Below are 12,743 nucleotides of genomic sequence, written 5' to 3' on the forward strand. Positions count from 1 at the left end.
GTCCGTGGTATTCGCACTAAACTGGTCACTCTTATTAATTGGCTTCTCTCATCCACCGTGTCATACGACGTTATTATTCTAGTCGAGACCTGACTTAATTCCGCGATATCCACATTTGAGCTGGAGATAGGTAACTATTCAGTGTATAGGTGTGACAGATCCTTAGTACGAGCAGCTTTTCTGGAGGAGGCAGAGTACTTATCGCGGTAAAGAAGTCGATATCTTCCAGTCCTATCAGTGTTATCTATGCAGATGTGGAACAAGTTTTTGTTAGAGCCCACCTCCATAATAATAAACATTTATTACTTGGGGCTATTTATATTCCGCCAGTATCCCAGCCTCCTCTTTATGTGAGTCATGTTGATAGTATCACCGAGTTATATCATAGATATAGCGACGACATATTCTCCTTTTACGGTGATTACATTCTCCCGCATGCTATCTGGTACAATGACTCAGCTCTATCTTGCTTCAGGAGCTTCTGCTCATCAAGATAATATGACAAGTTGGTATACGAAAATAGGTCCGATAAGGTTAAGTTTTACAGTTATAAGTTTTTTATATGTCGTCAAACATTGGTCCGCAACGGCTATTAAAGTGACATTTAACGAAGCCCAGTTGTGATTCTGCGGATCCATATATTGATTGTCATTTCGCCTTTGTTTTTTTAACGGTGCGAAGGAAAGAACGCGCCGGTCTGTCGGTCAGCCGGTTGCCCTTTAACCGGCTATACAGTATTTCCTCGTTAATGGCTCGCTGGTCGGGACCGGCGTTGAGTCGGTATCGTGAGCAGAGCCCTAATTCCGAGTATTCGATTCTCCCTTCTTTCTGGCCGGAGGGGGGAGCGAGATGGAACACTGCGTGCACGGTGAGCGTGCGCGATGGTCGCAAGCGCTTACCGTGGGCACGAAAACCGCTTCGCAAAATCATAACGCAGGCCCGTCTCAAATCTTTTTTTGCGCCCTAGGCGAACTTGTCAAATGACGCCCTTTATTATAATACATTTATTTGAGTTTATTGATGACCTTACTCTGAATTTTTATTCATAGTTTAAAACAGTTGCTGTGCAATTTGTATTTTTTTTATTTTAAAGTATATTTTCAACAATACCAGCAATGATAATACCATTATGCACCTCTTGTCGACTTTCCGCCCTAGGCAATGTCCTAATTTTGCTTATAGAGACAAGCCAAGCTTACATGCAGAGATCATTATGTACATAGCCAAAGAAAGTACATATGTAACGCGTCTTAGACTAAATAAATCATTTATACTTTTGAAAAATGAAATTCTAATATTTTCTATTTTATGTACATATTTGTAACAACTATGTCAAATTTCCTACATGATTGTATATATCAGCAACCAAGCAACAATTCATGTGCAGTTGGAGCACATACATAATTGTACGCAGCACGACGAGATTGGCCTTCCTTTCATTTAGGAAATTTCACATAGTTGTTACAAATATGTACATAAAATAGAAAATATTAGAATTTCATTTTTCAAAAGTATAAATGATTTATTTAGTCTAAGACGCGTTATATATGTACTTTCTTTGGCTATGTACATAATGATCTCTGCCTGTAAACTTGGCTTGTCTCTATAAGCAAAATTAGGCCACTGCCTAGGGCGGAAAGTCGACAAGAGGTGCATAATGATATTTTCATTGCTGGTATTGTTGAAAATATACTTTAAAATAAAATATTACAAATTGCTCTGCAACTGTTTTAAACTACAAATAAAAATTCAGAGTAAGGTCATCAATAAACTCAAATAAATGTATTATAATAAAGGGCGCAATTTAACAAGTTCGCCTAGGGCGCAAAAAAGACTTGACCCCGGCCTGCGTCAAGATTTTGCGAAGCGGTTTCGTGCCCAAGATACGCGCTTGCGACCATCGCGCACGCCCGTCGCGCATGCAAAGGATAGTGTCCGAAAGACGGAGCGAGACAAAACATCAACGCGTCGTCTGTCTCGTACCGTCCTCGCTCGCTCTCGCTTTCGCCGGACAAGAGTGAGACAAAAGTGGTGGGGATAGCGAAAAGTCGGTATCGTGTACACAAAATGGAGGCGCTAACGAGGAAATACTGTACATACCCTTTGTCCCCTCGAACGATGCAATTCCATACAAATATTTTTTTTATCTCCAATACATTAGAAGATATCCAGCTGTTCACTGTTCCCGCGGACACCTTGTATCACGTGCGTTATGCGATTCTGTGGCGCTGAGGGGCAGTGGACACGGCCACCACCATTGACTACCACATTGTAGAATAGCCAGATTTTCTCCAAGACCCTTAGTTTTTTAAATATATAGAAAGATGTTTGCATAAATTGGTGCATTTCGGGTGAGCTCTATATCAATACTGCACAGTACGATATTACATATGCAATTTAGCGCACATTAAAATAGGACACAAAATATAGTGCACATACAATTAATGACACATGCAGTTTAACACACATTTTTTTATTGCACATCAGGATAGCGCACAGCAAGATTTCACGTACAAGATAGTACACATATAATTTAGAACACATACAGCTTAACACACATTTTATTTAGTGCACAATAGGATAGCACGGTAAACTTGCCGATAAACTGGGCCCTCGCCGATTTCGATGAGCTTCACATATGTTGTCAAGGTCGTCATTCTAAACAACATTTCCATTTAAACTTTTTTGGCAGTCGGCCTTAGTTTCAGAGATATTAATAAAAAACTTTCGGCATAATATATTGAAAGCTACCACCTCATCAATTTCAATGACCTTGACATATGTTGTCAAAAACATGAAAAATATTCGGCATAATATATTGAAATCTGTTACACAGCCGACGGTATTAGTATTGGTTGGGGCTAGACGGGGCGAGGGGCGCGGGCGCGTAAATCATGGTAGCGAACCGATGTGAGTATGTATTAAACTCGATAATTGTAGGGTTAAGTACAATTTTTTGTGAATAGCTCGCAAACCAAAACCGACCGCCAAAGAGTTTAAAAGGAAATGTTCCGAATGATAACCTTGACAACACATGTGAAGGCCATCGAAATCGGCGAGGGTCCAGTTCATCGGCAAGTTTACCATACTATCTTGTACGTGAAATCTTGCTGTGCGCTATCCTGATGTGCACTAAAAAAATGTGAGTTAAACCGCATGTGTTCTAAATTGTATGTGCCCTATTTTGATGTGCGCTAAATTGCATGTGTAATAGCGTACTCTGTAGTATTGATATGGAGTTTTTCAGATGTCCTTTTCCCTTTGATGGTTGTTTGAACATATTTAAATATTCATAATGCAATAATAACTTCTATCGTTGTATTCGGGAGAGTTCATAGAATAATTTGACGGAAGAAGCAACTGAATAACTGTTACTGTTTGAACACAAAAGATGTTTAAAGTTGAAAATTTGCATTGTATTTCCACAGACGAGGTATAGAATAGACCTATCACCTTATGAATGTTCCTGTCGCCACCCAAACTGTGTTACCGACCCATAATTTGAGAACTGAATGTAGTGGCATCTGCTCTTGAACAGCGTCCAACTCAGCAACTACTCTGAAATGTCGGCTTGAGTCAGGTCATACCTAGTGTTGCTCCTGAAGAGTCGCTCGGTGCAAGAGGAATCGTCTGGGAGGCGGCGAGCCCTTTTTCCTTTCGACTCGGACATTAGGGTGATAGGAACTGCGCCATGCAATACTCGTTTCATGCTCACCTGTAGCCTTTCCTTCTTTGCTGAGTTTATTTTAATCGAGTGACTGCTTGGCAGTTTTCTAGATTCTATATATAAACCGAAGAGATCGATTGAACTTTGTTTCCATTCATCTCTTTGGTTTGGTAGGCTAAGGGTTTCATATACAGGGAGGAACTTTGATTCCATCTATCTCTCCACAGGTCTCGAAGCGCAGCAACCTCCTCGCGGTGAGAACCGAGCCGATGGCTGCGATTGTCAAGTATTCTAGTCGGATATAAGAATTTATTTAACTTGTAATACTATGATAGAATGCAAGAATAAAATATGTATCTGGAAATGTTATTCGATTGTGCCTATCGGACCCCAGAACACGGGTACAGTGTTAAGATAAATTGACAATTTTGACAATTTTTAAAGTCTTCTCTGTTTCAGCATCTTATTGAAATATACCAAGTTACAATTCCTTGGCGAGGTATTTCACGTTATATCATGAAAGCATGTCTTCCACAAATAATAATGTTGTTTATATAAATTTGTATGTTAAATAAATTTGTTTTGCGTTTAATAAACCCGAATGGGACAACAAGGTTAAAAAGGCGAATGTGTTCTTGTTTTGTTGTGACCCTTCTTTCTCGGTCGTTGCACGGAATACGTTTATAAAACAATTTTTAAATTGTTACTCTAACAGAATCATTTGTATATCGCGGGTTTCGAATGACCTAGTTTTACACGTGTTGATTTTTAATTACCACGCGTAGCGTTACAATCTGTATCGAGACTTCACCGGTAACGTTGCATGCGACACTAAAATGGGAAGGAGGTCCTAGGACCCCTAAACCGATGAGAGAAAAATGCATTGGTTGATAAGTCTATCCTATAGCTCGTCTGTGATATTTCCAAATCAAATTTCTCGAAAACTGAGGGTGATGGCGACAAACGGTTTGCGGATTCGTTTTCAGTGCACAGAAATCTATAAGAACTGACTATTGAATGTAACAGAACAGAAAAAAGGTTCAATTTTGTTGGACAGTGTATTCAAATGCCCTAACGGCATGACGAACGATGTGTACCTGATCGACTCCTTGTGCATCCGTATATGAAAAAATCCATCTTTACAATCCAAGGAAGTGAAGTATGTTCTTAGTCTAATAGATCCAACCGATTCTCGATAAGAGGTACTAGAAAGTTATTGCGAGCGGTGACCTTGTTTAATATTCTGAAATCCATACACAATCGAAACTCTCCATTATTTTCCTTCCTTAAGGGGACACTCTTATCGAATCGCTTAAAAAATAGGTGATTTTTAGGATTTTTTGTTTTTTGAAAAATATACAACTTGCAATAAAAAAACTTTATGGTTTTTATTCATTCGTTCTTCAATGATATGCACACATTTTTTTCTTTTTCCTGTAACGGTTCGAATTTTACGTGGCGCTCAGTGCGCTGCTACAACAAAAGATGCGTAAACGGTACGCATCACTAGTACTCGACATAGGATTGTCTGAAATAAAAAAACCAAAGATATTCTTATATGTTATATCAATCACTATCGCATCAGCCTTTAAGAAGGCAAATAAAGCAAAATGGCGATGTTTGGTGTACATTTGAACACAAATGTGCGAAAAAGGGATACTTCTACGCCTAAAAATGTTAATAAAGAAGAACTAAGACCTCTAAAATTCATGATCAAAGGCTGATACGATAGTGAATTCAAGTACAAAGAAAATGCCACCCAAATTTTTTGAATTGTTAATAATTTCTTTTGTTATGCTGTCTACCGCTCGGAAAAATCATTTTTCGAGATAAACACGTTTAAGATTTGGTTGAATGTTGCGGCCGTTCAGGGGTCGAGTCTCTTCTATCGTAAAATCTATACCGTTATAAATGTCGTCTTTTACCTTTTACTGAATGTTCTTCAGATGCTGTCCTATAAATATATGTAAAAAATAAGAAATCGATTTTCAGACAAATTTTGAGGGGAATGTCCCCTTAATACGATAGGTGACGCGTATTCAGATGCACTTTCTCTAATCATGCCATTCCGCAATAATTCGTCCAAAATCTCTTTTAACCTCGCTTTTTCCGTGTATGACAGCCGGCGAGGGGAATAATGGAATAGCTTTTCATCCTCTAACGAAAGCTACGTGACGTTTTGAGTGTTGGGAATGTCGAGTTTCTCGGGTTTGAGGGTACATATCTTCGAACAAGCGGCGACATCCTTCTCGAATTTCAAATTTTTATTTACCTCAAGTTGAGAGACGGGACCTTTGTTAGCTGAAACCGCTTCTATGTTCATGATTTTCTTAATTTTTTCGATGGTCAAATGTGCCCCTGAACCGAATTCAACTCGCAATGAGTCATTCGAAAGCTAATAAAAAAAGAACCATTTGTGCCAAGTTTCAACTTTGTATTTCGACCCGGGGGTAGTAAAGTGTAAAAATAGAAAATCAGGTTTTTGCCGAATTTATCCTATACAAGCGAATGAAAATTTTCGAAAAAAATCGGAGGCATTTCTGTTATCGGGGTACATATTAGGGAATTGTTTCAGATTTTTAAATTGAAAAACCAAGCTGTGAAAAATAAAAAACGCCAAAAAATGATGAAAAATGCCGGTTGTGTATCGAAGCAGTTGCAGAACTGTAATTATATTTTTACTGTAAGTACGTATCATTGTTATTATTGCCCAGATTTTTTCAGATTTTTCAATTTGGTGCGCCACAGTTAAAAAAATTGAAAACCGATTTTTTCGTCGATTTTTCCGTGTCAGAGTAACTTATAGGTCAACCTTTTGTACATACTTTATGAAATAAGTCATTTATGCGATCCTTAATGTCTTCAATATGTCATTAAAAAGTACTATCCACCATCGATACGCCTCGTGGAGAGACACAGGACGAACAGTCATCTTCCCTACAAATTGGAGATGGATCCCTTATCTGTCGAGTATAAACACGCACTCGAATTTCATTACGAAAACACGCGATGACGTACGGCGTGCGAGGGATCATGGGCATTGGGGAGGAGATATTGCTGTGAAGAGGGCCTCTTCAAGAGAGCGGCCGTTTCGAAGGGATGCAAATCCGATTGGTTCTAATACAATCTGCTCATTTGGTCTGGCAACTGTCACACCTCCTAACCTAAACAACCGAACTTGCATTCCTCCCAAAAGAACCGGTCATCCGAGCATAGAAGGAAATACGAAATAAAAGACTATAAAAGATGAAAATTGAATCATATTTTCCTACTTCTCTTTGCGTACAAACTCTGAGTGAATTTTATGACGCTTTGAAACATTAACGGTACGCTTCTCGATACGGCAGATGTACCTAGTATTTGTGACGGAAAAGAATTGCCCAGTCTTTGGGCCTGCCACTCCTGGCGTAGACCTTTGGTTGGTAGGTATCTGTTTCAACAGGCCCAAATGCCCCACGCGTGCCACCCGTGGCGCGAACAAAACCACCCCCGGTGCTTGCTATTCCAGCGGGTTTTCTTCCAATGAAAATCAGTAAATTTGCTAGCGCAATATGTCGAAAACCAGTGCAAATAAGGTTATACATTATAGGTTATTGAATTTGTCTTGGAACGCACTATCGAGTGATCTCTAAAAGAAAATAGTTCCATTTAAAAAAACCGAAATTGACCATCATATCTCTTAAAATAATAACACTTGTTTACAGTCATTTCTTGATGTAGACTCCGCTATGAAATTCTTATGTAAGGTGGTCTCTTAAACTCGAAAATCGACATGAGACGAAATGTTTTCGAGATATCGCCCGATGAATATTTTTGGTAATTTTTTAAGAAGAAGACCCGACGTTTTTGGCCCTGTTTCGCGTTAGAATTGACCGATTTGATCGCGACGACTCTTAAATAAATGGTAATTAAATTGCATACAACTCTTTACTACAGCGTTTTACAATCGGACCAATAGTTTGGGCGGAATCGAGCGAAACTTACGAAAAATGTAATGTTTTGGGGCCGAAATTGAAATCGAAAATGCACTCCATAGCCTGGAAGACATAGAAATTATCACGTGACGTCCAGTTTCTTATTTTTTACGTAGAGTGCGCACCTTTACGAAGGAAACAAGCCCAACCTCAGCAAAATCCATACACAAATAAGGAAGTTATGGACGATAGACCAGGAATGCCTATTTTCAACTTTTTCCCTATTTTTGCATTTCTTCCTGTTTCTTGGCGAATTACGTATTTGTCTTCAATGAAAATAAATTTAAATGTATTTTATTTTTGAAAATCAATTTTGGCTCTTTCTGTTTCTTTTGCCCGCATTGAGATCAGTTTCTCTTACCAAGATCAAGTCGTAGTCACCCATCATTGACTGATCCCAGAATCCTTGGTAGCGTCTCTCAATACTTCTCATCTGCTGATGAAATCTCTCGCCTTGTTCATAGCTTACAACAGCAAGATTTGGTGCGATGAGGTCTAAATGCGAATGGCGGAAATGGATCTTCAAAGATATTTTAACGCCTATATGAAGAGAATAAAGAAGTAAAAAGCATGTTACAGCAGAAGATCGATACAAATGATATTATTACAAACAGCACTACATACCGATTTTTTTATAGTTCTTGAGCAAATTATTGATGGTTTTCACAAAGTCTCGCGATAAATGCAATTCAAATTCCTCACTTCCCAGCACCTTTTTGATATGCGGCGCATTGAAAACGACTTCCTTGATCTTGGTGTCGGAATGTTTCAGGAAAATGGTCTTCAAATATATGAATGCATCACCTGTTTGTAATAATTTCATTTTTATCGATAATCTGCTGTAACATGCTCTTTACTTCTTTATTTTCTCAATATAGGCGTTAAGATGTCTTTAAAGATCCATTTCCTCCACTCGCATTTAGATTTCTTCCCACCAAATCTTGGTGTTGTAACAGATGAACATGGTGAGAGATTTCATCAGCAGATGAAAAGTATTGAGAGATGCATCGAAGGATTCTGGCATGAGTCAATGATGCTTTTCAAAAATAAAATAAAATACATTTAAATTTATTTTCATTGAAGACAAATACGTAATTCGCCAAGAAACAGGAAGAAATGCAAAAATAGGGAAAAAGTTGAAAATAGACACTCCCGCTCTATCGCCCATAATCCTTATTAGTGTATGGATTTTGCTCAGATTGGGCTTGTTTTCTTCGTAAAGGTGCGCCTCTACGTAAAAAAATAAGAAACTGGACGTCACGTGATAATTTCTATGTCTTCTAGGCTATGGAGTGAATTTTCGATTTCAATTTCGGCCCCAAAACATTACATTTTTGTAAAGTTTCGCTTGATTCCGCCCAAACTATTGGTTCGATTGGAAAACACTTTAGGAAAGTAGTTGTATGCAATTTAATTACCTTTTATTTAAGAGTTGTCGCGATCAAATCGGTCAAATCTGACGCGAGACAGGGCCAAAAACGTCGGGTCTTCTTCTTAAAAAATTACCAAAATATTCATCGGGCGTGTTGGATTGTGAATTAATAAACAAGCTTTTTTCTCGTATACACTTCTAAATGACTAGTGAATCACTTCACTTTATTTGGTACAAAAACGAAAATTGCCTTTCTTGCGAGACACATTGCGTGCCGACGCTTACAGTTCACCTTTCTTCTTCGCGCGCGCCACCTACGGATTTGACGCTCAATTGTTTGGCGCCAAATACAACATGAAATTAAATAAGAAGTGCAATCTCTGACAGGGCGATATCTCGAACACGTAGAGACGCAGCGCGACAGTCGCGGTGTATAAACACGTTTTTGCCGTCCTGCGTAATTTAGCGAAATTATTCGAGCACAAGTTCTCACTACCAAAAATATTAATCTAATACAACAGTGCACGTGTTTTACAATAACTCTACATAAGAATTGCAGAAGATTGCATCAATTTTAGCCAAATGGGCAAGAGATTCGACGATGGCCACAACACCACATGGCCCGAAGAGGAGAATTTCAAGAGAAGAAGACGAAAAAGAGAACGCACCACATAACCCCCTAGCTCAAAGAGGTTTTAAAGTGCCCAAACTGAACTCTTTACAACTCGATCACCAGTATAAAAAAATGATAAAAGAGAGCGGAATATCCCGCAACACAAAGTAAGTCACACCCAACCTAAAAACGGCCAGGAAATCATCCTCTCAAACCTCTCTCAGGCGGGGGGGGGGGGGCGAACACGGCGGCGAAACCCATCAACATCGGAACTATCATCTTCAAAGTGGGAAACACCCCAAAAACAAATAAAGCTAGAGACACTCTCTCTCTACCACCCAGGACAACTCCCCAAGTGCGACCCAAAACCGCTGCACACCCTTGTCCCCATCGGACGAAAATTTAAACGAGATAGAGATCGACAACGAGAACGAAAAAACCACCCGAACCAAAGTAAGCAAACCACCACCAATTTACACAATAGAAACCGATATCATGACAATCATAAACATATTTAAAGAATTAAATATTTCTAAGAAAGACTTCACCATCAAAGAACTGAACAACTCAAACCACACAATATACACAAACAACATTGAACTTCATTCAACAATCACAACTAAACTCTCAGAGGCGAACATTCAGTATTTCACATACACACCCAAGAATAAAAAACCAAAATTCGCCATCCTCAAAGGAATCAAAGGGGACTTTAACATCTCTGAAATCAGACAGGATATCGAAGACACGAAAATACCTAACTTCAAAATACTGAACATCTCGAAATTCTCATACAATAAGACGGACACAAACCGATATCACCACCTCATACAAATCTCACACGATAATCCAACTAATGAACTATTCAAAATTAAACGCCTCATGTACCAGAGAGTAACCTGGGAATACCTATGTAAACCTATAATCTTCCAGTGCCGTAATTGTCAACGACTCGGCCACGCCAGTAGAAACTGCCGTCTCCCAAACCGATGCGTCAAATGCGCCTTAACTCACCAACCTGGAGAATTCAAAATTATCAACACAATCAATGAAGAAGGACTAAAATGCGTAAACTGCGGACAATCCGGACACCCAGCCTCCTTCAAGGGATGCCCATACATCAAATTTGCTATATCCAAAAAGAAGGAACACAAATTACTTAACCTCAAAAACAACACCAAATACATGCAAACCATATCTTCAACAATAAGACGTAACACATCCTTTGCACAAGCGGTACAAGGCACCACCAACCAGATGACTCCGAGCAACAACAACCTGCCACAACCGTTAAGCTCAGAACCCCAGACAACCACAACGAAGCCCATCAACTGCCACAATCCTGTCACCAACTGGACCCCTACACAACCATCAGCCTGGGCCACGGACCTGAGAAACGAGATCGCAGCCCTAGTCACGCAACAATTCTAACAGCTAGCAACTCAGGTGAACTCCAACACTAATAAAATAGAATTCCTATTAAGCATATTTTTCTCGAGCCAAAATGCCTAATACTCGTCTCCAAACTACCCACATTAAGATCGCAGCCATTAACACCAACTCCATCAGAACCAATCAACGGAGACTGGAACTCCTTCATTTTCTCCAAACTCACAACCATGATCTAGTCCTAGTATCTGAAACCAAAATCACCGCCCAGCACAAGATCTCCTTTGCGGACTATAATATAATAAGAACCGATAGGCCCAACTGCATCCAAGGAGGGGGAACCGCTATCATCATAAAAAAACCTAGGGTACGACATCATTGTACACCCCTCCTCAACGGAGAACGAGATAATCGAATATACCATTGTAAAAATAATCACCGCAAATAACAAAAACCTATTCATTATAAGCATATACGCCAGAAACGATGGCTGAAAAGTCGTTCTGGACGAACTCAATCATCTATTCGATACTCTCGGCCTCCACAAGAGCGACAATTATTATATCATAGCGGGCGACCTCAACGCGAGACACACACTTTCGGGAAATCGTACTAATAACCAGCGAGGCAGATATCTGAAACAATGGGAAGATAGCCTCGGAATCAAATACGAAGTTAGCATAATAACACCACACTCGCCTACATTCAAACCAGCACAATCCTACCTAGATATCTGCCTTGGTGATTCAAGACTCACCGTAACTGACACGATCGCCGGCAAAGCGAGAGTCATTCCATATGACAGCGACCACGCGGCAATATCTCTAACCTTCGAACTCATAAACGACAATCTTCTCCATAGCATTACACAAACACAGGCCCTGAGGTTCAACTACAAAGCAACCAAATGGGTGAAATTCAATAAATGGCTAGCCGAATAATACAAAACCACAATCTCAGAGAACCGCAACTTAAATATTAGTGAGATCGACGAAAGCTTCCAGGTAATTGACAATAACATAAAACTAGCCATTAACAAGAAGGTACCTAAAATAAAACCCACCGACAATATTGCCAAATATATTAATCGGAAAATCTCCAACTTACAAAAAACCAAAAGGCAAATCGTATCCCTACTGCACAGCCTTCATAATTCTGACCCAAACCATAGACACTATCTCAGAAAAATCACTAAAATCACCCTCTGTGAAATTAACCGGTCATTACAAACGGAATTAAAAAAAAAAAACTCAGAAAAATACTGGACCAAACAACTCAATAAAATAGATCACCGGAACCCCGAGACGTTCTTGCCGAAAATCAACCCATTATTCCGACCAAAACAATTCCAAAATATACCAAACTTACATATGGTCACAAACCAAACCTCAACCAATCCTCAACAGATGCAACTGCTCCCTTAACATCATTCCCATCTCTGACAATAAGTATATATTCAGCATAAGTATATCTCATCAGCCTCAGATAAATTTAACATAATCGGAGCATATTTTGAATTAATTAACTCCCCCTCACATCTAAACGCCAACACCAAACTAAAACAAATAGTTGACCGGACAACAAATACAATAAAAACAGAAATGGCTACATCTAGGGCCTCAAAAAAGACACTCACACATTTCACTAACAGCAACCGAGCAGACCAACCCGACACTACCAATTTACATACACACTCACTCTGTCACCATCAGCAGGTCATCAAACTAT

General features: G+C 39.3%; 1 protein-coding gene across 1 annotated transcript in view; it reads right to left on the reverse strand.

Annotated features, from left to right (window-relative positions):
- The window catches only part of Srp54k (signal recognition particle 54k), a 140,735-nt gene that overhangs the window by 28,729 nt on the left and 99,263 nt on the right, over positions 1-12,743 (reverse strand). The gene's annotated exons all lie outside the window — the stretch shown is intronic.

The sequence above is a fragment of the Andrena cerasifolii genome, chromosome 3 (genome assembly GCF_050908995.1).
Source record: "Andrena cerasifolii isolate SP2316 chromosome 3, iyAndCera1_principal, whole genome shotgun sequence".
In the NCBI taxonomy this organism is placed as follows: Eukaryota; Metazoa; Arthropoda; class Insecta; order Hymenoptera; family Andrenidae; genus Andrena; species Andrena cerasifolii.